Source organism: Desmodus rotundus, chromosome 3 (assembly GCF_022682495.2).
Source record: "Desmodus rotundus isolate HL8 chromosome 3, HLdesRot8A.1, whole genome shotgun sequence".
Lineage (NCBI taxonomy): Eukaryota > Metazoa > Chordata > Mammalia > Chiroptera > Phyllostomidae > Desmodus > Desmodus rotundus.
Window position 1 is genome coordinate 170291366 of NC_071389.1, and position 27518 is coordinate 170318883.

The 27518-nt window shown below is 38.4% G+C and overlaps 1 protein-coding gene and 1 pseudogene across 1 annotated transcript in view; both read right to left on the bottom strand.

The window, feature by feature from the left end:
• The window catches only part of ETNK1 (ethanolamine kinase 1), a 103629-nt gene that overhangs the window by 73909 nt on the left and 2202 nt on the right, over positions 1-27518 (bottom strand). The window contains exon 2 of the mRNA XM_024575895.3: positions 11734-11833. The gene's annotated coding sequence lies outside the window, so the exon portion shown is untranslated. The remainder of the gene's footprint in view (positions 1-11733; positions 11834-27518) is intronic.
• LOC112318720 (U6 spliceosomal RNA) lies at positions 5128-5241 on the bottom strand (annotated as a pseudogene).

A 27518-nucleotide genomic window follows, 5' to 3' on the forward strand; every position in this document is an offset into this window, starting at 1 on the left:
TTTATTAAGAAACAAGAGACTCAGAAAGAATCTTTGACTCCCCAAGAGATTCAGATGGAAAAGCATACTCCAGGAAGGGAATCTTAAGATATTTGTTTCAGCCTAATTTGAATTAAAAATGATAAATAGCAGAATTTCAGGGAAGGGCCCGTTAGCTAGAGATACTACCCCTCCCCTTGCTTCTGAGTTCCCTAGCAAGAATTGCCTGCCATTTATGCTGTTGTTCTTCAACTACCTCTACATTTCCCACTCTCACTTCTGAAATCCAATACACTTCCCGCAATTTTCTCCTTTGTCCAAAATGTCATATATACCCAATGTTGCCTCAGAGTCTTTGGAATTTTCATGTTTATATGAATTCCCCATGCTCATGTATTGAACATTAGATTTTTTTCCTGTTAATCTGTCTCCATTAATTTGATTATTAGCCCAGCTAGAAGAACTTAGAAGGTAGGAGGAAAAATATTAACTTTTTAAGTCTCCATGTATTCTACTGATGAAGATTTTTTAATGTTACATCTTGATTTATCCAAAATTGTATTTAAATTTCTGATATTTGAAAATTTCTCTCTCTTACATTCTTTTTTTAAGAAACAACAGGCCTAGAACAGAGTGTCTTGTGCTAGGTCCCAGCAAACCAACTTAATTGCAGTTTTAGCCTCTCCAGATCTAAAATTTTCTGGTCAGCAGTAGTGAGGTATTACACCTGATAGACCTTTTCCATCCCCCAAAGAATAATGAGGTAATCTTTGTCCCTGCGACCCTCTGCGTATGAGAGCCTTCCATTCTGTACAGCTCCTTGGAGCTCCTCTCCATTTGCTAGACAGGGTGTTTCCCAATTCAGGAATCACTCAACAGAGCCCATTTGATCTTTGAGTTTACTCAGCTGAATTTTGTTTCTAAAAGATTCAAGGATGAAAAAAGCATGCATATGATAAATACCAGATACAAGACATTTTGATATTTGACATACTTAAAAGTAACACCAACTTACACCTCTTGTCACAAGTGAAAAATCCAACTCTTCCTTGATTTCAACACATTCTTCACTGGCTCTTTCCCACCTCCCACCTCACTTCTTTTCTTACTCTTGTACCTCACTCTTGGATTTAGCCTTAAACACACTTTCCTTAACTATATTGCTCTCTTATTGATTTACTTGAGTGGAAAATAAGCTATGTAAGATTCAAGAGAAAAAAAAAAGGGTTTTTGGATCAACAATTGGGACAAATAGCAGAAGTGGTGGTACCTAAAGAGAGAAGACAAAGGACTGAACATGTTTTGAAACCTCTACTATTACAAAGGCAGTACTGTGGCAGTATTTTACATGTAGCAGAGTAAGAAGTTTTTTGATATCATTTGTAAGAAGCTTATTTATTTCTTGAAGAGTCACTAGAGTGGCCCTATTCTTATACAAATGTTATACAGGCAGAGGTCTTTAATGTAGGTGTAATGTTCTGTAATTAAAATGTTGCAAACATCTTTCATCATTCCATCCAGTCTGTTACTCACTGTAATTCCTAGAATATAAATCTGGTCACTAGGGCAGAGGTAGATCAATTTGCATAAGGAGCCCAGGGCCTTTCGGAGAAACTATATCCTAAATATCCTCTCTGGAGATAACCTCTTCCTCCTCTCAAAGCCAAGGAGACATTTATAACTTTGATTAAATTTAGTTTTAAATCCTAGAAATAATATCCCTTTCTCTATATCTACCTCTCAGAGACCCAACCTTTCCCCAGAATAACCAGCAACCCCCAAGGCAACGGAAGACAGTAGCCTAGACCTGAATGACCGCCACAAGGTCTGGACTGAACAGAGGCTAAAGATAACCTCTGGACCTAAGTTACGTTTCAGCTACTGAGCCTTAAGGTAGAACAAACACCATGGTTACTTCTCCATGAGCCCAGACAGAGAGAAGAAAAAAAGACCTTAGAACTGTCCTCAAGGCCTATAAATATGATTTATTACCCTTACCTCACCTCCAACCAATCAGCTCCCAGCAACACCACAAATGTCTCCTAAACCCATGATGTCTTGTGATTTTGCCCTAAGGAATCTGGAACACGCATGCCATCAGGGAGTCAGGTTGTTTTAGAGCATAAGCTTCCTACCTCCATATTAGCCAGTTCTATACTGAGCTATTTTTTTAAATGTACTGCAAACTCCTGCCTGTGCATTTCTTTGGGGCAGTGTGCACACGCAGGTACGCTCAAAGAAAAATACTGGGATTCCAGTAACACTCTCTGAGATATGAAATTAGAAAATGCTGTTGGGATGAAGAAGGCAGGCTTCCTTCACCCAAGGGCCAGCGGTAGAAACAGGTAGCAAGTCTCCTAAAATAACATTAATGTAGAGAAAGAGGTTATCTTGCCTGGTAGCTCTAACTCAGGATGAACAAATAATGCAAAAGCAGAGTAATAAACATATTTATACCTTTCAACAAAGTATTAACTAGGGCTTATATCCTTCCTCTGAACAGGCAAAACTTTTACTTCATGTTCTATCTTTCCCTCTACCTTCCACTCCATAGAAATTATCTGGAAATTTAGCTCTAAATTAATTTTTTACACCATACCTCTACTGAGGAAAATTGCCTATGTATAAAATATTGTTGCTTGTATTTTAAAATTAAAGGAAAATAATTTAGAGGCAGTTGTAGTGGACAAAGTAAGAGGTGTTCAAATTCATCTTATCAGCTCCATGGCTATAGACCTCCTCATCCTAACCCTTAGTTCCCACCTTGCTTCTTTACCTGAATAGTTCTCACCCTTGATTTTCCACCTCAGGTCCCATTTTCACCTTGAATTCTTACCAAGCATTTCACTTCACAGACATGTCTTTCTGCTTCTGAATTACTATCATATTTACCATTCCTTTTCATACTCTTCTCTTGTCACATTTTAAGTATATAAACTAAAATGGAACTTAGGAGCTGTGACTGCCTTCTAGCTCTCTCTGGACTCTTCAGTGGTTTAATGGGGCTTTTTCTATGTCAGTGAACATTAGACTAAAACTCTCATTTGATCAGAACACCATCAGTTCTTCCCCTGATGCTCTTTGGTTCCTTTTAGCTTAGTAACCGTCAGGGACAACTGATTGTGAATCTTAGGGCTGTTATTGGACTGCCTAGCAACCAGGAGGGTTCCCAAGGACATACACTCTGAAGACAAATCCTTTTGATATGTTAATGAATGAAACTAAGGAGGTAGTTCTAAAACAGTGCATTTCCATGTAAACTAAAATCATGTCAATATTTGAACTACTGTATAACTAACTGTGGCTTTATGACTTAGGAGGAGCTAAGACATAGAGAGTTTGATTAGAGAGAGTGCATCATTAGATTATACTCTCTCTAATCAAACATTTTATTTCAGTCACATCAAGCAAATAGCCCTAACTTTTAAAAAATGAAATAATGAGGCATATAGAGGTATACTATTACAACCAACCACGTACATTTAAGGCTGATTTAACAAATGTTAACATTCAGCCATTTTTCCTAAGAAATAAAACATCACAGAGGTGGAAGCTAAGAGAAAAGAAATAAAAGAATATTTAAATGCTATTTTATAGAAGTTATTAACAGAGGATAATAAATAACTGGATCAGGTTTAAAAGAGAGGGATAAATCCAAGATTTTCTGTACACAGGCCTATGTGACTTCTTGAATAGTACTGTCAACAAAATCAAGTAAGTTGTGGCTCAAAGAAATGTTAAGCTAGGTATCTTTTTATACTTTTTAGAAAACAAAACAATAAATTTTTTAGAAATGATAGGACAAAGGAAGTTAGTGCTCATCAGAAAGGAATCTAAGCAGGTTTCTGTATTCATTAGTAAGGAACCCAAACAAAGTTTAGGCTTGGGCAGTAAATTAGTAAAGGTGATACAAGTAAAGGTGGATATTAGTAAAGGTGGTACTTTATTTATACACACTTTTTGACTTTGGATTTTATACCTCTTGTGATAAGGTTGCTCTCAGACCTTCAGGAGGGGAGAGGGCACCTCTCATGGAGATTTACTTCCTGCTTTTATGGGGTCAGAGGAGAGACAGAGAACTGCTGTTCCTGCTCTTCCTATTTCTCAGGTGGTTTTATTTCAGAATAATCAGTATGGCATCAGGCTCCAACAAGATAATAAAGCAAACCAAAATCACAGTACTATGTTATTTTTATGGAAGGTTGGGGAATGAGCTGCTTATCTCATTCAATGATTTGAATGTTTTCTTTTTTACTGCTTTAATGAGTTTGGTATATTTAATATTTTACAGATTATCCTTATGATTCCAATATAAAAAGTTTTATTGATTTAGTTTTGCAATTTTAAAGCATAAGATATTTAAAAGCATATGATGATGTTTTTAGGTTTATAAATAGTATTATAACTTTTAAAACAACTTGAGATTCAATGTAAATATATATCATACTTAGCTTTTTTAGATATCTGAGTTATTTAAATAATTAGGAAGTATTGTCAAGCAGACAACTGAAATATTGAACCAAAAGTATAAGTGACATTGAATATTAATCCAAGTCCTCTTAAAAGTACTTTTTAAGATTTCTCAAAAATATTTACAAATTAATAATTTGATTTACAAGTGAATCTAAAAGCTTAAAAAGAAATATTTTAAAATTTCTAACTTTTAATAAGTCAATTATTAATTTTGATAACCTCAACTAATCTCTTCTTGAGTCACTGTCAAGGACACCAAAATATTTTCACTGACATAATATGGACCAAGAGTTCATCAATGTCAAGTATAACTTTTGTTGAAAAAGAAGAAAATGCTATCCTGTATGTGTGTATGTTCTTTCGCTTTGTTTTTCTAGTAGTTTAACTTAATGGCTAAAATTTACATTTATAAAACTTGAATGTTTAAATATTTTTAAATTAAAAAGAAATTTTCTTTTACTTTTTAAGATTTTATTTATTCCTTTTTAGAGAGAGAAAGGGAGGAAGGAAGAGAGGGAGAGAAACATTGATGTGGGAGAGATACACCCTCGCAGGCCCCCAGCTGGGGACCTGGCCCACAACACAGGCACCCTAATAGGAATTGAGCCGGCAACCTTTCAATTTGCAGGCCAGCACTCAATCCACTGAGCCACAACAGCCAGGGTTGAATGCTTAAATATTTTAATAAACTGCTAAAAGAGAGATTTTCTTTTCCTTGTGCAGGCACCACGCATGCTAATCTTCTCTGTATCGTTCCAATTATAGTATACGTGTTGCTGAAGCAAGCACTTTTTTTCTTCTTTTTTGAATACTGTTCTGTAAGGAGCAAAACTGTCCAAAAGTGGCCCAGAGAACTCAGTGTCGGTTTCCCAGACAATAGGCAGCTCCATCTCCTAGTGAACAGGACTGCAATTGAACTCAGCTACCCACTAGCTGTGTATTCTACCTACCTGGAGGGTTACATTTCTCATGGGTCCCAAGATCTCTAGGAAGAAATGGATCTAGTTTTTGTGGGCCTGAAGTTTATCTATCTCCTTTTGCTGACCCTTCACTTTTATTTCCCAAATATATCTTATTCCTTACCCATATCATGTGACACTGTGGAATTCACTTTTTCCCTCTTCATTTTAAATTCTATTTGTGTGCTGGTTCAGTGCTATTACTTTACATACCTTTCACATGCAGTTATGGAGGAAATTAATTTGAAATTTTATGCTGGTCAAATACAATGGAAGTGTAAGATATAGCCTTGCAGTAATGATTATGTGTAAATGGAATTTAATAAGCTTAAAAAGATAATTAAAATAATTAAATGAGAAACTGTCATTCCTATCAGCAAATCATGATAGATTTGAAAAATGTTAAGAAAGTGAGCCTCTAATACAATAGAGTTGGTGTCCTTATAGAAGGGGTAAATAAAAGGTAAATTTGGGTGCCCGTATGCACACTGGGAGAACACCATGTGAAGGTGATCCTTCTACAAGCCATGGAATTCCAACGATTGCCAGGAAACCACCAGACATAGGCAAAAGGCACAGAGAGTTTGAGTCTAACAGATGATATCAGAAGAAAGCAGGGAAATTTAGGATATTGGGTCAAACATGGCTGAAGCAATGCACTACTGCAGTGTAACCTGGACGGGAATAGAAATGAAAGGGGGGAAAGGGGATAAGAGATACCCAGCCCAGGAAGTCAGGGGCCATCAAGTCTTGATGAGCTCAAGGAACTGATAATAGGAGTGACAGAGGGAAGAAGAGTTGGGAGGAAGGTTAAAGTCCTAGAGTGGTATGCTTGCATTTAGGATTCAGAGTAAAAGAGTTCCAGATCACACCAAGAAGTGTGTGACTAATACAGGGGTTAAAATCTCTGATGAGAAAGAGAAAATTACCAAGTTGTCAATAAGTGACAGTACCAGCAAGGGTTAGAGATTAATACAGCTGATAACATGAACCAGAAAGAGACAGTGAGAGAAAATGTAATAATCTGAAAATGGTCCAGGACAAAGGGAAGATCCATTAGTTGCTCTGACACATGCCTGATGCTCCCTTGTCATCTCTCTTGCAAAAATGAGCTCCCAACTTTTTACTCCTATATCCCAATAAATTAAGTCCTTCGATATCCTTTTGTTGCCTCCTACAGACTGGTCTGGCAGGGAAACAACAGTGAAAAAACTCCGAGGCTAACAGGTCAAGGAGCAGAAACACTGCGGTAACAATTTTTGCTTCATTATATTCACGTATTTCAATTGCCTACTAAAATCTCCAGCTGAACATTGGAGAAGTCTCCAGTATCAGAAACTTCTTAATTGCAATATGTCCAAAACAGAACTTAATTTCCTCCTTATGCACCCTACCTACCGTCTCTCTATCTAAACTTTTGCCTCCCTTTGGATATAATCTCTCAGACAAAGATATCACCAACCCTTCCACACAACTTCATTCACAGTTTTCCTTAATCCATCCAACTGTCTTTATATCTAGTGCTACTCCTCTGCTTTGGGCTCTCATCGTCTCTCACTTAGATCATTATAACACCTTTTTAAGGACCTCCCTAATAGCCCTGACTTTATTTAAAATTTTCATAAATAATTCATCATGAATTTTTTGCATTAATTTTGATTTTTTTAAATATTGCATTAAAATTTCATTTATCCTACTTACTGAGTCTTTTGGTGCCTCCTTCAATTGTGCATACAAACCAAGTGCTTCACTGACTTTACCCTGGTCCCAGCCCTGTTTACTACCTCTAGTCTCATCTCCCACAATTTGGTTTCAATCAGCAAGGACAGCCAACCAAAATATACATGTAATCATGCCACATTTCCATTAATTCTTCCATGGATTCCTCTGCTCAGGTTATTTCAACAAGAACTTACCGTTATTTCAACGGTAAGATCCGTCTTTTCTGCTTCTTGTTTACTATTTTGGCCTCTCTTTTGAACTTCCTCCTCCTTTGCTCATCATCACCATGGCTAACATTATACATAAGCACAGAGGTGGAGGATATACTATTATGTCTTTATATATTATTTTATAGCCATGACACTGAGCTATGAGGTTGCACAACTCCCCTCCTCTAGGTCTCTTTCAGGCTTTTCCACATGTTTGCACTGCCTGGAATTCTGCAATCTCTTTCTGAGGTTACTTCCTATGGGCTGAATAATGGCTTCCAAAGACATCCACATTATAATCCATGGAATATGCTACCTTACAAGGTAAAAAAGATTTTGCGGATGTGATTACGTTTAGAATTTTGAGATAATTTATCCTGGATGAATCTGTCCTGGATGAATGAAATGGACGAATTTACCCTGAATTATCTGGGTGGGTCCAAAGTAATCACAAGGGGGAGGCAGGACGATCAGCATGAGAGAGAAGGTGTGACACAGAAGTAGAGGTCAAAGTGATTCCACTGCTGGAAAGGGACCGTGATCCATGAGTGTAGATGGCCTACAGAAGCAGAAACGGGCAGGGAACAGATTCTCCCCTAGAGCAGGGGTGTCAAACTCATTTTCATCGGGGGCCACATCAGCCTCATGGTTGCCTTCAAAGGGCTGAATGTAATTTCAACTCCTTTACGATTAAGCAATAGTTACATTTATACAGTCCTAAAATTATTTCAGCCCTTTGAAGACAACTGCGAGGCTGATGTGGCCCCCGGTGAAAATGAGCTTGACACCATTGCCCTAGAGCATACAGAAGAGTTATTATAGTCCTGCCAACACCTTGAATTTGGACCTCCAGTGTCTGGAACTACAAGATAATAATTTTGTGTTGTTATTGTGTGTAACTGAGATAAATCTGACATATAACATTACCTTACTTTCAGGTGTACAACATAATGATTTGATATTTGTATATATTGTGAAATGATCATCATGATAAGTATAGTTAATATCCATCCCTATACATAGTTATTCTTTTTCTGGTAATGAAAGTGTTTAGGATCTACTCTCTTAACTTTCAAATATACAATACAGTATTATTAACAATAGTCACCGTGCTGTGTAATTGTGTGTTGTTTTAACTCACCAATTTTGTGACAATTTGTTGTAGCAGCAATAGGAAATTCTTCCTCAGCCTTTTTTTGGGTCGTCTCCCCAAAAAGGCTTCCCTGAGCTAGCCAACCCTCCCAGTGTTCTACTCCTTGACTCTCTCACAGCACTTGCCTCGCTGCATTGCTTTTCCTCATTAGAAGCCCATCTCTACCTCTAGATGGTAAGTTCCCCTGACAGGGATTGTGCTGTTCCTTTGTATCCCCAGAACCTAACGTAAAGATACGAAGTTGTGGCTCAAATGATTTTATTGAGTGAATGAATGAACGTGACTTCTCAATCAAACAGGGCTGAGATTATGTGTTTATACTAATACCACACTCAGGAGCTATGCAAATGAATTTGTCTTTCTGGAAAAAAGTACAAATTAAAAAGGCATAGAATGGGCTTTTTCCTAAATGCCCTATGAACACAGATAGAGGGAATGGTTATCTTGACAACAATGAGATACTTGCTTTCCTTAGAGGAACAAATGAAGCAATAAAGCAAGAGAGGGCAACATTAAGAAAATTTGAGATTTAACAGGGGCTTCTAAGTTTTTTACATATAAGACACATGCTTAGACATGATAGATGTGCTGGCTACCAGAATTTTTTATTCGTGATAATGGTGAGTTGAATGTGGCTGTGCTGGGCTTGCTACTATTAAATAAGACTCCAAGGTGAGTCAGGGCAACATGATTCTTTATTTATTCCCATTTTCCTTTTGTTGTGAATCTTTGTTACTCTAGTTTCATTGTGTAATTCTAGTACGTGGATTCTCAAAGGAAGTAGTCATTGAAGAACTGTGAGGGGTCTCACAGAGTCACCGGAGTTTCTTCCCATCCTCTGCTTCACAAATTGTTCAGAAGTCTGGCAAGGAGTAGCTGGGCTCTCTGCTAACCGCATCACAAGGCCAAAATCGAAATGTCAGCAGGCCTAGGGGTTTGTCAGGAAGCTCTGGGAAAAAATGCACTTCCGAGCTCACATGTGTAGTTGTCCGATCAGGCCCTTGCAGCTGAAGGACTGAGTCATGTTTACATTCTGGTTGTCAGCATCCAGTTGCTGTCCTTTCCTCATGGCCACCACTGTCACTTCGCAATGTGGATGTTTGTTTTCTTTAAGGCAGGTCAGAGCACAGTTCTCAAACTTTCCCTTCTTCATCTAGCCTGAGGAAACTATTTTTAAAGAGCTCATAGGATTAGGTCAGGCCCAGCCACATAATCTCTTATTTTAAGGTCACTTCTGCCCTTTAGGATGTAATCACAGTTCGGCCCCAGGGATTTTCAGGGGGTGTACGACATATGGCTGGGAAATTTGGGGGCCATTTCAGAACTCTGCAAACCACATCACCACACGTGAAAGTTTATCATAATGGGGGAAAGGGAGTATATTTTGAAACCGACACAAACAAAAACCATGCAAGTTTATTTTTTTAGTACTTTTCCCCATATCCTCATAGATAAGTACTCTTATAATGAAATTAAACTTATTAATTACTTTCATTCAGTGTGATTAATATGATCCAATTTTTCCAGTATGAATTTATTTATTTGTTGGTTGGTTGATTGATTTTTAGAGAGAGGGGAAGGGAGGGAGAAAGAGAGGGAGAGAAACATTGATTTGCTGCCTCTTGCACGTACCCCAACTGGAGACTGTACTTGCAACCTAGGCATGTGCCCTGACAGGGAATGGAACCAGCAGCCTATTGATTTGCAGGATGATGCCCAGCCAAATGAGCCACACCAGTCAGGGCTCCAGCATAACTCTTTACTTTTATTGATTATACAATTAGCCTGTGCAGGCTACCCCTGCTGGCCGATAAGCTTAAATGACTTAGTTAATCCATAAACAACAACAAAGTATTTTTCTGGTGAGCTAACAATAAATATCAGGTGGTCGTTGTGTTATTATATCAGAGTTTTGCAAGATGGTAGCACTGGAGGAAACGGAGTAAAGGTTTTATGGGATTTCTCTGTATATTACTTTTTACAACTGCATGTGAATCTATAAATATCATGTCAAAATTAAATGTTTAATTTTAAAAATATCCATTTTTTGGCGGCATGTTAGATTCCAGTGCCACATGTCATATATCTTGAACATAGGTGTTGGTTTTGCCCTTTCCAGGAAAATGAAGAATGGATGAAGATAGGATAGAATTGGATGCTTGAGGAGTGGGAAGAGGGTTTGGAATACCCTAAGTGAAGAATCTGATGAGAGCTCAATGAAAGAGGCTCCTTCTTCTCCAGGAGGCCGTGGAATGCATTGGTTGTGGTGTCCAAGTGGCCTCCCCAGCAGACACAGAGACACAGATCTTCATGAAGACCCTGACTGGAAAGGCCATCACCTTTGAGGTTGAGCCCAGTGACATGACTGAGATTTTCAAAGCTAAAATCCAAGACAAGGAGGGCATCCCGCCTGACCGGCAGCATCTGACTTTTGCAGGCAAACAGCTGGAGGATGGCAGCACTCTCTCAGACTACAACATTCAGAAAGAGTCCACCCTGCACCTGGTGCTTCGTCTGCATGGTGGCATCATCCAGCCCTCCCTTGCCAGCTCGCCCAGGAGTACAACTGTGACAAGATGATCTGCCGCAAGTGTTACGCCCACCTGCACCCCCACGCTGTCAACTGCTGCAAAATGTGTGGCCACACCAACAGTCTTCACCCCAAGAAGAAGATTAAATAAGGACCCTCCATCACATCCTCTGGCCTATAGGGCAGTCTTCTGCCTAATCCCTGTGCCCCTGGGGCCTCAATAGTTTCCCTTTCATTGACTGGAGAAAAGGAAGGAAGGATGGAGGGAAGGAAGGGAGGGAGGGAGGGAGGGAGAGAGGAAGGAAAGAGAGAGGAAGAGAGAAAGAGAAAGAAAGAGGGAAGAGAGAGAGAAAGAAAGAGGGAGAGGAGGGAGGGAGAGAGAGGGAAAGAAGGAAAGAAAGAAAGAGGAAGGAAGAAAGAGGAAGGAAGGAAGGAAGGAAAAAAGAAAAGAAAAGAAAAGAAAAGGCTCTGGACAGGCTCTTTCTCTGCTGACTTGGCAGTTTCTAGATTTTATGGAGTGGGTAAATTGGTTGTTCATATTTTGGAATTTGTGCATTGTTGAGAAGTTTAGAAATGCAAAGCTTTTTCTAAGTTTCCATTATATTATTCAGAGAACCAGATATTTTAAGCAAAAACACTGTGACCTTTACAACCACTTAATAGAGAATGTTTAAAAATATCATTTAAAGCCCCCAGGAAGCAAGGTACCTGTTTTCTGCTAGATACTGTTTCTGCAATTCCAGTCACCATCACCACGTGACAAGGAAGGCCATCATCAACGTGTTCTTCCCTGTGGATACGCTATACTCTGTCAAGGTAAGAAGAGAGCTGAAATGAGCCTTTGATTCAGTCAATTATGATTTCTACTACAAAAAGTACTTAAAAGTAACTACTAAATGTTACCTTGTCACATAATAAAACATCTAAGTAAAAGTACTATATTCTATAAATGACTTAAACCTCTAATGTATTTATTCTATTTGACCCCAAACAAAATTTTCCAAGAAAGTTTCAGATGCCATCAGTCAGCTATTTTTAACTTCCATCTTAGTTATTAAATCCTCATATGTTGTTACTCTAAGCCTGTAATAATTGAGGTCATTGACTAAGGTGTACTTTGCTAATCCCTGCTTATTTTTCACAAATAACTAGTCTTTGAGGAATATCTCAAATGATCATTTCTATTTCTGAGTCAGAAAGTCAAAGAGTGAAGAAAATTGTGGATGGCATGAACTCTGAGGAATATTAGACTTCAACATGGGCAATGTAACAATCTCTTTTATCTGGAAAGAGATGGATTTGATACACTGTCATGAGAAGTTCAAGATGCCCCCAAACTTGAATTATTTGATTCTCAATACATAAAAAGTAGGAAGCATATCTTTTGTTTGTTTGTATGTCAGGAGAACATTTGTATGCATATAAAACTTTAACTAAAGGAAGCCTACCTTTCAAAGCCCTGGATATTAAATAAATATATAAATAAATTTTTAATTTGATGTCATTTTAGGCATCAAGGTCATTTTGCAAGGAAATAAGTGATTAGGTCATGACAATGGGTCCTGATCATAGATATATTTGTTAACTTTGAAAGCAATTAAGGCAAGAAATTTGACCAGCAAATAGCTTTCGCCCTATTGGCATGCTGCCTGAGACCACCACATTAGAGCCAGTTCATCCTATCACAGGATGGCAGGCCATGCAGAGGACCTGTCTGAGTCCCCTCGTTGACAGCCAGCATTCCAACCTAGCTGACTACATGTGCAACTAAATGAGAGGGCCCCACGAAACTGGCAGAAGAGCCATCCAACCAGCTCACAGAACTGTGAGGATAATAAATTCTTGTTAAGTCACCATGTTTTGAGATGGTAAAACAGATTGGAATAATTGAGAAAGAGACTCCATGGAACTCTACATGTACAAAACCCAACTCATTTTTCTTGACTTTCAGACTTTACTTTTTGTAGTACTGGTACCTCCATTTCTCTTTTACTGTGTTGAAACAGAGGCTTTTTTTTTTTTTTTTAATTTCCCTCTCCCTGATAGTATCTCTGAATCCTCATGTAATTGTCATTGTTGTAAAACATGACTCTAATTATACTCCTTTCCACCAAAAAAAAAAAAAAAAAATCCTTAAATGGCTTCCTTTGCCTACATAATAATGTTCTTGTTCGTTAGTCTTATTTAATGAATCACCTTCTTTCCAATTCTGGTTGCAATGTGTATTTCCAGGCATAACCTATCCTTTTTTTAAGTTATCACTTTTCTCCAAAAACCCCAACTTCTGCCAAATTACCCTAGTCATTGTCTCTAGACTATGCCATAAGCATGCCTTCTTTAATACTTTTGCTCTTCATTTTTTAAAAATTTGGACTCAAATGAATTCCTACAATCTAGATCTTTCTCATTTAAAAATGTCCAACACAAATTCTACCTTCTACATGAGGCTTCTTCCATAATTGTTCCTAGATTTTTTGAACTCTTTTATTATTTTATTGCCCAAATCATTCAGTTAACACCCACTATTTAGACATTTATTGTAGTTGTTTTTCATGTATACATGTTTTATCCACACACCTGAATTGCAACATGCTAGGCCCATACCTGTGTAGAGCAAGAACAGAGTGGACTTTTTGGACACCTTTGACAATCCAATATGGAGTCACTGTGAGCCATGACAGTTATGTCAAGTGCTGCATCAAGACCGAGCTAATGGGGTGTAACAAGAATACTCTTAGGAGGGGCCCAGAATGCTGCAAACCACAAGTCTGCACACTTGGATCAGGACTCCATCAGGACGCTGATATGAGTGGGACCTTCACCGCGGTGGGCTATAAGAACTCAGAGCTCTGACCACCCAATGTTCGAGCCTGGCCGTACCACGGATCATGCTCAGAGCCCTGGCGGACTTCTGCTCCACTGGACACATGCCCCCACTCCAGAGGCCTGGCTTGAGACTGATGCCTTATTCTTCACCTGCAGGCACTGGCAGTGACTAGGACTTCGCACCCAATGCTCTCTTTACTGGCTTCAGTCACAAAAGCTCCCCTCTCTGTGTGTAATCTGCATGTGACCCTACTGGTTTATTAAGGAAGCCTCCCCTAAAAAACCTGACATTGTGGAAAGACACTAACTTGTCCCCTTGTTCACCAACAATATCTTATGTCTTATGTAAACATAAATTGTCATCGGTAAACATCACTTGATGTTGAGGGAGGCAGTAAGATTTGGGTAGGTGGAAAGAGAAGAGGCATTCTAGAGGAACAAGGGCAACAACTGAGAAAATGTATGGTTTGTTCCAGAGATGGGAAAGATAATATCAAATAAAAAGTCAAATTATTATCTAACAACAACAATAGCAGCAGCACTCAGCCATCATTCTTTTCCTTGCTTACTTTTCTCCAAAGCCCAGTGGTACTCGTTTTTGCCTGAGTACTTTTATACTTGTGGGAAGTATGATCACTGAAATAGAATTTTAGTATTACTTTGTTGTTTGCAAGAACTGAGTTTAAGGGAGGAAAGAGGGCGAATGTTCACTAACCATGGGAAATTACCACCATACCCCAGTCCCTTAACATATAAAATTATAGGATCTATTGTATAACTAAGTTCTACCCTCCTCCCCAGTTGCCTTGTGGTTAGCAACGAAGGAAATACATCATAACACTGAGCAGGGTGGGGGAAAAGAAAGCCTTGTAGTCAAAAGTTTCTAAGAGCTCTTTGAAAGGGATGCTGTTTACATATATTTGAAAAGCTCAGAGTCAGTCAATTGAAACACTGAAGAACTACTATTTATGGGAAACCTTAACTTTCCCCAACAACTGACATAGTGCTGTCTTCATTCAACAAATTCATTTATTCAGCAAATATTCTGAGTGCCCACTCTGAGATGGGCATTTTTCTAGGGGAAACATGCCTTACAATAAACAATAAACAGAAATCATATACACAAAGGTTGAAAAGAAGTAGGAAAAATATATACCAAGAGACTTGCTGACCAAAAGAAAGCTGGTCTAGATATATTAATATAAATGAAATATACTTAAAGTAAAAATGTTACTAGCAGTTCATTTCATAATGTTGAAATGTTCAACTCATCAGGAAGATGTCTTAATTTTATTTCTGTATGCTCTGAATAACAGCCTCAAAATATATATGAAGCAAAAAAAAATGACAGAACTATGATGAAAAATAAATCCACAATCATAGTAGACTATTACAGAAAAGCTGATTTTTTTTACCATCCCTTTTCTCCCTACATCTTTGCATTGCTCATTCCCTTCCTTTTGGAATTTGTTTAAAGTTTGTTTTTTTAAATTGATTTTAAAGAGAGAGGTAAGGGTAGGGGAGGGGGGAGAGGGGGGGGAGAGAGAGAGAGAGAGAGAGGAACATCACTCTGTTGTTTCAGTTAATCATGAACCCACTGGTTGTTTTCTTGTATGTGCCCTTACCAGAGGGTGAACCTATAACCTTGCTGTATCAGGATAATGCTCCACCCAACTGAACCAACTGGCCAGGGCTCATTCCCTTCATTTTTTTAGATATCGCCTCAGAGAATTATTTTCAAGTTATTTCATTTAAAATAGAGTCTTCTCATTCTTTATAGTATATATATGATTTGCCCAACACTATACTATTCATTTACTTATTTATTAATTTGTCCCCTACTAAGAGTATTCCATGAGGATAGAGATATCACCTTTCTCATTCACCATAAAATCTCTGGTTCCCTAAGCAGTTTCTGAACAAATGAATAACTAAATAATAGTGAACAATTGCTAGATACTTCTCTTCACAGTACATGCCTCTTATTTGTGGGTGATATGTTCCGAGACCCCCAGTAAATGCCTAAAACCATGGACAGTAACAACCCTATATATAGTTTTTTCCCATACATATATACCATACATATACTTATGAATTAGACATAGTAAGAAATTAATAATAATAAAACAGTTATACTATATTGTAATAAAAGTTATGTGAATGTGGTTTCTCCTTCTCTCAAAATATCTTACTGTACTGTACTCGTCCTTCTTGTGATGATGTGGGACAACATAATGCCTGTGTGATAAAACGAAGATGAATGCCATAGGCATTATGACATGGCATTGGTGACTGTGAGGGTTACTTGAACACAAGCACTGCAATATATAACAGTCTGTCTGATAAATAATACAGCTATTAAATGACTAACAGTCAGAGAGAGTATAGAGCATGGATACACTGAACAAAAGGATGATTCACATCCCTGGCAGAAAGAAGTGGAACACTGTGAGATTTTACTATATTTGTAATAAAATATATCAGTAGTTTGTTTCTGGAATTTTCCATTTACTATTTTTGGACTACGGTTAACTGCAGGTAACTAAATGCACAGAAAGCAAAACTGTAAATAAGAAACTTTAAGTGCATTATCTTAATTCTCCCAACAATCCTTATTTTAGAGGGAGTGGTAAATCATTAACTCAGTCTCACACAGTAGATGACAATCAAGATTTGAATCCAGGGATATTGCCTCCTTGTAAATCCGTGGCATTCCACTGGACTGGGGAGTCCCCATACACTCTTCTTACCCAGGGATATGACATTTCATTCATTCAGTAAAAACATACTGAAATGCCTAGTGGGAGTAATGTGTTAGAGATGCAATGGTGAGGCAGAGTGGACAGTGCCTGATTTCATGGGGTGTTAGATATTATTAGGGCAGAAATTAGATAATTCTTGCATAATTAATTATTTATTTACAATTATTTTGGTATCAGAAGGGATAACTTAAGGTACTTATGACACTGCATAACAGAAGAAGCTGGGGATTCAGGGACAGTTAAGTGGAGTAAGTGACATTTGGGTTGAAATTGATTCCTACTCATCTTTTCAGATTTCAAACAGAATGTCGTGAGTACCCCAGGCACAGGGTAAAATGCATCATGGTAGAAGAAGTATTAAAAGAAAATTTTTATTATTGTATATAACTCTGAAGCAGAAAGAGTTAAACTATCTATAATACTGTTATTATGCCTAAGAAACCAATAATAAGTATTTTTAAATAGCCAGTTAAAATTAAAATTTTTCTAATTGTTTCAAAAAATATTCATAAAGTTGATTTGTCAACATAAGGATCTATTCAAGATTCACACACTACATTTGGTTGAATTGTATCTTAAGTCTTTTAAACTATATAACAGTTCGCCATCTTTTTTTTTTTCTTGAGTGTATTTCTTGAAAAAACTGTGTCATTCTGTATCATTGCCCTTATTTTGGATTTTCCTGGTTACCCCCTCCCCCCCCATGGTGTTATTTAACATGTTCCTCTGTCTCCTACATTTTTTGTAAAACTGGTAATTAGGTAAGAGCTTTGATCAGATTCAGGTTCAATTTAGGGAGAGCAGGAAGACTTCACAGGTGTTGTATATGTCTCACTGAATCTAATCAGGAGACATACAAGCCTAATTGTTTCTCCTTTTGTGCTGTCAGCAGCCACTGATCTTCAGGATTTCTTTAGGGACTGCAGACTGGTAATATTGTAATTTTACCATTCCTTCTTAATTTATTTACTGGAATATTTCTCCATGGAGAAACTTTCTCTCATCTATTCCCTCGGGTTTCCCTGAGGTGCGGTTCTTACAGGGAAAGCAAGGTAAATGCCTCATCCATTCTCTTCATTTACTTTCTGTTTTCAGAATGATGTGTTGGCACCCTAGCATTCTCCACAGGAATCAGTGGGTTTTTTTCCCCTGTCATTTTTGTTATTATATAGACTCTGGATTTTTACAAATTTGATATGTTCCAGTAAAAAATATATGCATATAATTGTATTTGATGTGTTCCAATAATATATACTATTATATAATATTAAAGTTAAAAATATATAATTCTGGATAGACAATACCAATATTATTACTAACAATATGATTATAGAAAACATTAATATTTTTAATTGATTTTTAGAGAGAGAGAAAAGTCAATTGATTCTTTTATGTACCGTGACCTACAACTTTGGGGTATCGGGATGACGCTCTTACTAACTAAGCTACTCGACCAGGGCAGATTAATATTTCTTTGTAATTATTTTTGTCCTTAGGATACGTCCCAGTAAGGATGTGAATTATAATAAGAAATATATATTTGGTCTTCATCCCTGTTACTGGCACAGAGCCCCTAAAACTCTTAGAATGTCCTAAGTGACAAGAGCAGTAAAAGTACCTTTTGTTCTAATGTTGGGGCTTTGACCCTGCTTCTTGAAACCAGGCTCCTGAAACTCTTGTCATTTCCTGGGTGACAGGAGTGTCTTTTGTTCTAATGAGGCAACTCTGCTGGGACTTCTGGATGGTTCCTGGGTGAGAGCTGGTTAGTGGAACAACTGAGCCATGATGAGAAGATTGAAATTTTCAGCCCTGCTCCCCATTCTCTTGAGAGGGAAAAGGGCTAAAAATAGAATTAAAGATCATCATGCCTACAATGTAAAGCCTCCATAAAAATCCCAATAGTATGTGGTTCAGAGAACGTTCCAGGACTGTGAACGCATCCCCATACCGGGAGGATGACATGCCCCAGCTTCACGGGGACAGAAGCTCCTGTACTTGGGACCCTCCTAGACCTCTCCCTATGTATCTCCTCACCTGACTGTTCATCTGTATCCTTTATTATATCCTTTAAATGCCTGGTAAACATAAGTGTTTTCCTGAGACCTATGTCTTTTTTTTTAAATAATTCTCATGAGGCCCTGGCCAGTTAGCTCAGAGTGCTGTCCCAATATGCCAAGGTTATGGGTTCAACCCCCAGGCAGGGCGCATACAAGAATCAACCAATGAATGCATAAATAAGTGGAACAACAAGTCGATGTGTTTCTTCTCTCTCTCGCCCCAACTTTCTCTCTCTCCCTGAAATCAATAAATACAAAAAAACTTTTTAAATGATTCTTATGAGATGGGTATGATAATGTAAAACAACAGTTGGATTCAAACTCTTTCTGACAAATGGAATAAATTAAGGTTACCTGCTTATATAGCTAAAGCTTTTTCTTATTTATATTTATGGAGAAAAGAAATCTTTGGAAGCTACAGTTATATTTTGGGCAAGGGTGCTTCTATAGCCATTTGTACTTATAAAAAAAAACTTAACCCTCGCCCCCTTTTTTCCTTCACTATGAGAAACTGAGGATGGTAAAGATAGGTAGGCTTGGAACTATTTCTAGAGCTGCATTTATGGTTTCACAAAGATCTGTAAGATAAGAACAATTGTTCTCAGTTCCTCAAAGAATTGAGTTGTAATTTAAGTGACATTATAGGTTGATTTACCTGTCAACTACATATTCCTAGTTTGATTCTTTCCCTCTAGGTAGTTTTATTTTAGCTTAGGGGAGAAGGACTTAAAAAAATTCCAATCAGGCTCTGAATCATCAGCTTCCAATTTTACCAAATTTCTGATAAAAATGTAATTAAATCCTTTCAATTGTCTCACCAGGTTTCAGCTTAGACAAAGAGTAAATATTTCTGTAAGCATCACATTATTCCATAGACTCAAGAGGGTGTCATTTATCAACATCCAGAGTCATTTCCTCTGACAGCCTGCAAGTCCCCGGCAGGCAGAAAGCCATACTCACCCCTAGGACACAGGTGAGAGCTCTCGCTAGGAGAAAAAGGATCAATAACCAGTTGGTCTAGATTTGGGAAAAAGGGCATACATGAAATTTTATCTCCCCCTCTCACTAGGCTCAGAAGATAATCTATCTACAAAGACTTTTGAGAATCTTTCTTGGGTTTTAGAAATCCATTAATCATGGCCCTTAGATTGGCCTTAAACCAAGTAGTGAAGAATATCCGAGGACAATCACCTGTAAGAAATAACATCAGTTTTATAGTCTTTGGTTTTAGGTACCTTTTATCTCTTTAACATTTCAAGCCTTTTGGAACAAATCTTTCAATGAAGCTCTATTTTTTTTCTCCTTAACCTATCTAATATTGCTTGAAGGGTAGATTTATATGCCTTCTGTTTTATAATATTAGGCAGGGGAATGTTCCCCACAGTGAGAGACAATGTCTATTTCCACAATACAAAAAGATGAAAGAGACACTTCATATAAAGCCTGTTCAAAATTTACCAATTCACCTATAAACTTTTGCCTTAATTTCATCAACTCGTACATTTTTAACCATAGCCTCCATTAGGACTCGATCAATAAGTTTTGGTTTTGCAATACTGGGTAAGAGATGTGTTTCTAGCCAGACATAATAATCATTCCCATAAAATATTCAGGTAAAGTTGACATAACTTCTTTACATAAGACTTGTTAAAAATTCCAATTTTCATAATTTTATAAATCTTTATATGTCTATATTCTTTTAATCTAATTCTAGCCTGAGTCAGGGCTTCCCCAATGGGTTTGGGCACCACAGTTCATGGAAGTCCCATATCAAAGAGTTCTGGAAATATCTCTTTTCTATCCCCTGACCATTTTACTCACTTAAAAAAAATTATTTTATTGTTGTTCAATTACACTTGTCTGCATTTTCTCCCTACCCCTCTACCCCACCCCAGCCAAACCCACCTCCCTCCCCTGCTTCTACCCTCCCCATTGGTTTTGTCCACATGTCCTTTATATAGTTCCTGAAAACCCTTCTCCCCACTATCCCTTCCCCCCTCCACTCTGGCTATTGTTAGATTGTTCTTAATTTCAATGTCTCTGGTTATATTTTGTTTGCTTTTTTCTTCTGTTGATTATGTTCCAGTTAAAGGTGAGATCATATGGTATTTGTCCTTCACCACCTGGCTTATTTCACTTAGCATAATGTTCTCTAGTTCCAACCATGCTGTCCCAAAGGGTATAAGCATTTTACTCATTCATATGTGAAAAGGCTTTGGGTCCTCAGGGAGGGATGCCAACAAGAGTTGTCAATCTTTAACCTGATTAACTTGCCTAACTGTTGCCCCAGGCGATTGCTGGTCAGGTTTTCTCATTGTAATCTCTGTCTTCTAGCTTTTTAAATTTCTCCAAACTGAAATAAATAGAGCAGACTTGTTCAGGGCCCTTTAACGTTGAGGGACTAAGAAAAGGACTTTCTGGCTCACCCAACCATAGTCAATACTGTATTAAAACACTTGTTTTAATTCCATTAATATCCATTTCATTTATCCAAATTTAAGAACATAACCTTCTAAAGGTATCTACCTTGCCCTGGCTGGATAGCTCCATTGGTTAGAGGGCTGTCCCAATATGCCAGCGTTGCAGGTTTGATCCCCTGTCATGGCACACACAAGAATCAACCAATGACTGAATTATAAAAGTGGAACAACAGAGACTTCCGGCCAAGATGGACTTTGCCTCCTCATACAACCAAAAGCAGGACAACAACAAATTTAAAAACAAAAAATAACCATAACTGCCAGTAAATCAAACTATATGATAGTCCAACAACCAAGCAGTTAAAGAAGAAACTTTCATCCAGACCGGTAGGAGGGATGGAGACAGGCAGCCGGGTGGGCGGAGAGGACTCACGGTAAGGCGGTGGTTGGAGGACCAGGGCAGGCAAGGTGGCGGCTGATGGAGTGGGCAGTGCCACATTCGCCTAGATAAACCAGGAGGAGCAACTGGGGAGAAAGACAGACTGCACAGCCCAGGGTTCAGCATGGGGAAATAAAGCCTCAAAACCTCTGACTGTAAAAACCTGTGTGGGTTGCAGCAGTGGGAGAAACTCCCAGCCTCACAGGAGAGTTCAGTGGAGAGACCCACAGGGTCCTAGAATGTACACAAGCCCACCCACCTGAGAATCAGCACCAGAAGGGCCCAATTTGCTTATGGGTAGTGGGGGAAGTGACTAAAAGCCAGCAGAGAGCAGAGCAAGCAGCATCGTTCCCTCTCGGACCCCTTCCCCACATACAGTGCCACCATACAGTGATGTGGGCTGCCCCGCCCTGGCAAATACCTAAGGCTCTGCCCCTTACTACCATAACAGGTACATGGAGACAAAAAATATGGCTCAAATGAAACAACAGATCAAAGCTCCAAAAATAGAACTAAGCAATGAAGAGACAGGCAACCTATCAGATGCAGAGTTCAAAACACTGGTAATCAGAATACTCACAGAGATTACTGAGTATGGTCACAAAATAGAGAAAGAAGTGAAGGTATGCAAAGTGAAATAAAGGAAAATGTACAGGGATCCAACAGTGACAGGAAAGAAACCGGGACTCAATTCAACGATTTGGACCAGAGGGAAGAAATAAATGTTCATCCAGAACAGAGTGAAGAAACAAGAATTCAAAAAAATGAGGAAAGGCTTAGGAACCTCTGGGACAACTTGAAACATTCCAACATCCAAGTCACAGGGGTTCCAGAAGGAGAAAAGGAAGAGAAAGAAATTGAAAACTTATTTGAAAACATAATGAAGGAGAACTTTCCTAATCTGATGAAGGAAGACTTCCAGGAAGTCCAGGAAGCTCAGAGAGTCCCAAAGAAGTTGGACCCAAGGAGGAACACACCAAAGCACATCATAATTATATTAGCCAGGATTAAAGATAAGGAGAGAATCTTAAAAGCAGCAAGAGAAAAGGAGACAGTTAACTACAAAGGAGTTCCCATAAGACTGTCAGCTGATTTCTCAAAAGAAACCTTTCAGGCAAGAAGGGTCTGGAAAGAAGTATTCAAAGTCATGAAAGGCAAGGACCTACATCCAAGATGACTCTATCCAGCAAAGCTATCATTTAGAATGGAAGGGCAGATAAAGTGCTTCCCAGATAAGGTCAAGTTAAAGGAGTTTATCATCACTAAGCCCTTATATGAAATGTTAAAGGGACTTCCTAAGAAAAAGAAGATGATCAAAACTATGAACAGTAAAATGACAACAAACTCACAACTATCAACAACCAAACCTAAAAAAAAAAAAAAAAACCCACAAACTAAGTAAGCAAACAACTAGAAAAAGAACAGAATCACAGAAATGGAGATCACATGGAGGGTTATCAGTTGGGAGGAGGAGTGGAGAGAATAGGGGAAAAGATACAGGGAATAAGAAGCATAAATGGTAGGTACAAAATAAACAGGGAAAGGTTAAGAATACTATGGGAAATAGAGAAGAACTTGCCTGCCAAAGAACTTACATGTACAACCCTCAGACATGAACTTAGGTTGGGGGGAATGCTGGTGGGAGGGGGGGGTGCAGGGCAGAGGGGAATAAAAGGGAGAAAAAAATGGGACAAATGTAATAGCATAATCAATAAAATATACTTAAAAAAAGTGGAACAACAAATCTTTCAATTTTTCTCTTCCTCCCTTCCTCTCTCAAATCAGTAAATATATGTACATATAAACGTCCAAATTTTGTCATGTATAATGTGCAAACATGTTTTTGCATGTGTTACACACAGATTTATTATATCCAAGTATAATGTGCATCCTTATTTTTCCCTCAAAAATTTGGGCAACAGAGTGCGCATCATACATGGTAAAATACAGTAAATGAGTTTCCACCGTCCTGGAATAAGTCCTGTGATTGTCCTGTCTGTTTTTGTTTTACCCTAGACGTATATATTTTAAAAAGGTATCTCATTTTGATTATTTGATTTGGAAGCCCCTGCTTTTTAAATACACTTTTGAATGATCTAATCTAATTGGAAAATTCCTCATAATAGAGTCTAATCTTAGGTTATAATTTCCTTGAAAGCTGGCAGCAGTTCGGTAGGACCCTAGCTGTATGTGGAACTTAGCCCACATTTCTGTCTGGCCACATTTTGGAGCTTCCAACCTGACAGTTAGCAACTTGAGTTCTTAGGACATAAAAGTTTTAGGCTGCCTTTCAGTAAGATTTTGCTATTGTTTTCCTTCCCTTCTTCTTAAGCGCAGAATAATTGTACGTGCAATGTTTGAAGGCAAACAGGAAGGGGTCTGAGTAGACATTGATTTTTTTTTCCAATTTCTGTCCTTCCATCTTGTTAAGAAACCTTGATGACTAGCCATTGTAACAATATGAGAGCTCTCTAAAATTTTTTCTTTCTTTTCAATTTAGAAGTTTTTCCAATTCAAAGGACCCATCATCTGGCCTTGACAAGAAGGATCTTAATAGTAACTCAAAGCAATAAGAACTATGGATACAAGCTGGATCCCCAACAGAGTGCTAAAAGATACAACCGTCACAGGATAAAGTTCACTTCCAGAGTGAGCAACAACCATTCCTAAACAGGGGATCACATGTCCCCTCCTCATTTTTGCACGGGCTGTTAAGATTCACCACATTCGGATCCACAGTCTACTTGGCTGCCTGCCAGATGCATACACATCCTCTGACTGGTGAAAAACAAGAACGAGGGGCCCTGTTTTTGCCTTCTCTGGGAGGAAATGGGGAGTCACCAAAAACTCCTGAGAGCTTGGCATGGCTGGACAGAGAGCACGGTGCACCCTGGCAAGGATACCCTCTGGATGGTGGAGGCCAGAGAAAAAGTATTTTCACTGGTGATAAAGGTCATGCTCTCAGGACACATGACAAGATGAAATAAGAGAAACCAGACAGAGAAACTGAGAATTAATAAAACCCATGAGTACTCATATAAAATAACCAAGGATCACTAAGCTAAAGAAACTGGTTTCACAAATATTTTCTCCTGCTAATCTAAATTTAGGAAAAAAACAAAAACAAAAACCTCTCACCACTCTGCTTCCACCAACCTCTGCAGGCACAGATCCAGGAGTCTGATTTGGCAAGGATTCTTAACCTGCCAGCTCATGCTAGGGTCCTAGGGTCTTTTTACTGCGGCAGCTTTGGGGTGAGTAGTAATCAGCTGGTAAGAAATGCTACTGTTGGGTGAGGAAGAAACTTTCCTTTACCCTTTAAGGTTCTTCTGTCTGGTCTAATAATTAAATCTACATGAGGCAGATTAACAAGAGAAAATAACCAAATTTAATTACACACATATGTATGGGAACCACACATAAATGAGAGAGACAGAGAACCCACATACATGAGAGGTTCAGGGATGGATTTCAGTTAAAATGAGGTATATATGGCATTCTAAGCTAAGGATAAGGTAAAGGTGCTTTGGGAATTTAGAGGGGAGGAAGGTCACTGCAGGACAGTAAGAAGAGCAGATGTTCAGTAATTAGTAGCTTGCCTGCCATATGGTATGGATAGGTCAAAAAGGGCAACACCCCTATTTAAATTGTTCTAGGTAATTAAGCTGGGCAAAAGTTTCTCTTGAGCTTGCAGGGCCTCAGTTGCCTTTAGCTCAAAATAATCCACATACCACAGAAGCACATATAGGGGTGACTTGTTCTGAACTCTTACAACTTGATCTGATTTGCGGTAGCTGCCTGAGTGTATGGTGCCTGTAATGTGCTAAATAAACTACTCCCTCCTGTGATTAGCACCACAACCAAAAGCAGTTTGGAAACCCTTTCTGCAGCGACCTGGAGCAGACTGCAGGTATTGTATCACTGTAAGTTGTACAGGGGCCCTAGCCATAGACTCAGCTCACTTTTGTTCTTGCATCAATTCCAACTATTAGTAACTGTCCTACTTGTCAGTGTTCCTCCTTTAAATAGTGCACATCTGTAGTGAGGTTAGCTTACATCTAGCTTTGCTTTCCAAGGTATCCTATATACTTATTGGACTACCCCTCTGACAACAGGAAAAGATTTAAAATCAACAAAGGGTTTGGGAAATTATATATTAATGTAATCAATCCAATTAATGTTACAATTAGTGTCTCTGTGAAGATTATAGGATCATAAAAACTCGATTAGTGCCACTTAATTGGCAGAGGAAAAATGGTATGCATAAAAGAAATACAATGCTGGGGTAAAATTTTTAAGGGTCAGGCATATAACTTGGGTCCCATAAACTGAGGTGAATTGGGACCTACTTCAGTTTGTAGATGCTGAAATGCAACAATTCATTTGAACAATTCAATTGAAATGAAACAATCTAACGCTAGGTGATAGTGTAACACAAGGTGGAGACATCACAGTTTGACTTTAAATCCAACAAGGCAAAAATAAAATAAAATTGCAAACCCACTTCTTACTATGTCTCTCTCTTGAATTTCTGAATATTTTTTATTTTCTTATAAAGAAAAGTGTCTGATAGTAAGGGAGGGTCTCCTGATCTTTGGCAAAAAAATTCCCCCCAAACAGTGATACAAACATATTTGTTATTTCAAAAGATCACTCGGGCTGCTTTATAGTGAATGGATTTGAGGAAAGCAAGAGTGGAAGTGGGGATACCAGTCTTCCAGGTGATAAAGAATGGTGGAAAGTAGATGAATGTGAGAAATCTTTTTGCGCTATAAACAAGTCTTAGTAATTAATTGGGTGTCAAGGATAAGCAACAGGAAGAGTCAAAGATAATTGTCAAGTGTGGCTAGAATTTTCCACAAAGGCCTTAAGTAGACTTAAGTGGAAAACCTCCAGGCTTTGCATTTGCAGTACAGGCTCCAAAGGGAAGCCTGGCTCGGTGCTGGCACAATAAGAAAGCCACGGCCTGGAACCTGCCCATTACACCTGGGTGGCATGGCTCAGTGAATGCAATAATGGGCACTGGTACAAAGCGGTGTGTGCCACTTCAATTATCTTTTAACTGAAGATAATTGGAGAACGTTTTACTCAATCTGGCCATTATGCCCACTGTACATCAGACACACTTTTATGAGGTACAAAGGAACCAATAAGAAAATGAACCTCCCCAGTTGCCTATTTACCTTATTTTTACCATATGATTTGCTGCTTTAGAAGTAAACTGAAGCAAAAGTAACTTAACTAAGTTTAAGTTGTCATTTGTATACAGCCTCAAACTCAAACTACTAAGTTTCTGGCTTGAGCACTTGACCATGTGGCTGCTGTTGCTACTGTTTGAGATGGGGAGCATGTTCTTGTTGTAATTGCTATTATTGCAGTTACGGGAGAGGTAAAGTTCAATTTTGGATATGTTGATTTTAAGGTCACTTTCAATACTCCAAGTAGAAATAGGAACTAGACAGTTGCATATATTTGGGGTCCAGATCCCAGAAGAAAGTTGTGAGCTCAAGATAAAAATGTCAGAATCTTTGGCTAAGCAGACAGAAATTGCATTTATGGGTATGAATGAGATAACCAAGGGAGAGAGGACAGTTAGAAGAGAAAAGGGCCAAGAATGGAACCCTGAGAATAACACGTATTTGTTGAGGACAGTGAACAAGGTTAGAAGAAAGATGTACATAGCAGACCAGGCAAGAGAAGCACAGTGTCTGAGTACCAAGAGGAAGCATGTTTCAAGGAGAGCACAATCAACAGTGTCACGTGCTACTGAGAGTCATGGAAAACAAAAACCAGTGGAATCCTTGGATTTAACAATCAAAGGTTATTGATGGCCTTAATGAAAGTAGTTTTGGTAGAGTGGCGGTATCTGAAGCTAAACAAATTCAGGGAGTGCCGGTGAGGGGAGGAGAGGGCACCAAATATAGACAATCTTGAGAAATTTAACCTGGAAGAGGTGAAGAGATATATTAAAAGGAACATTTTAGGATGT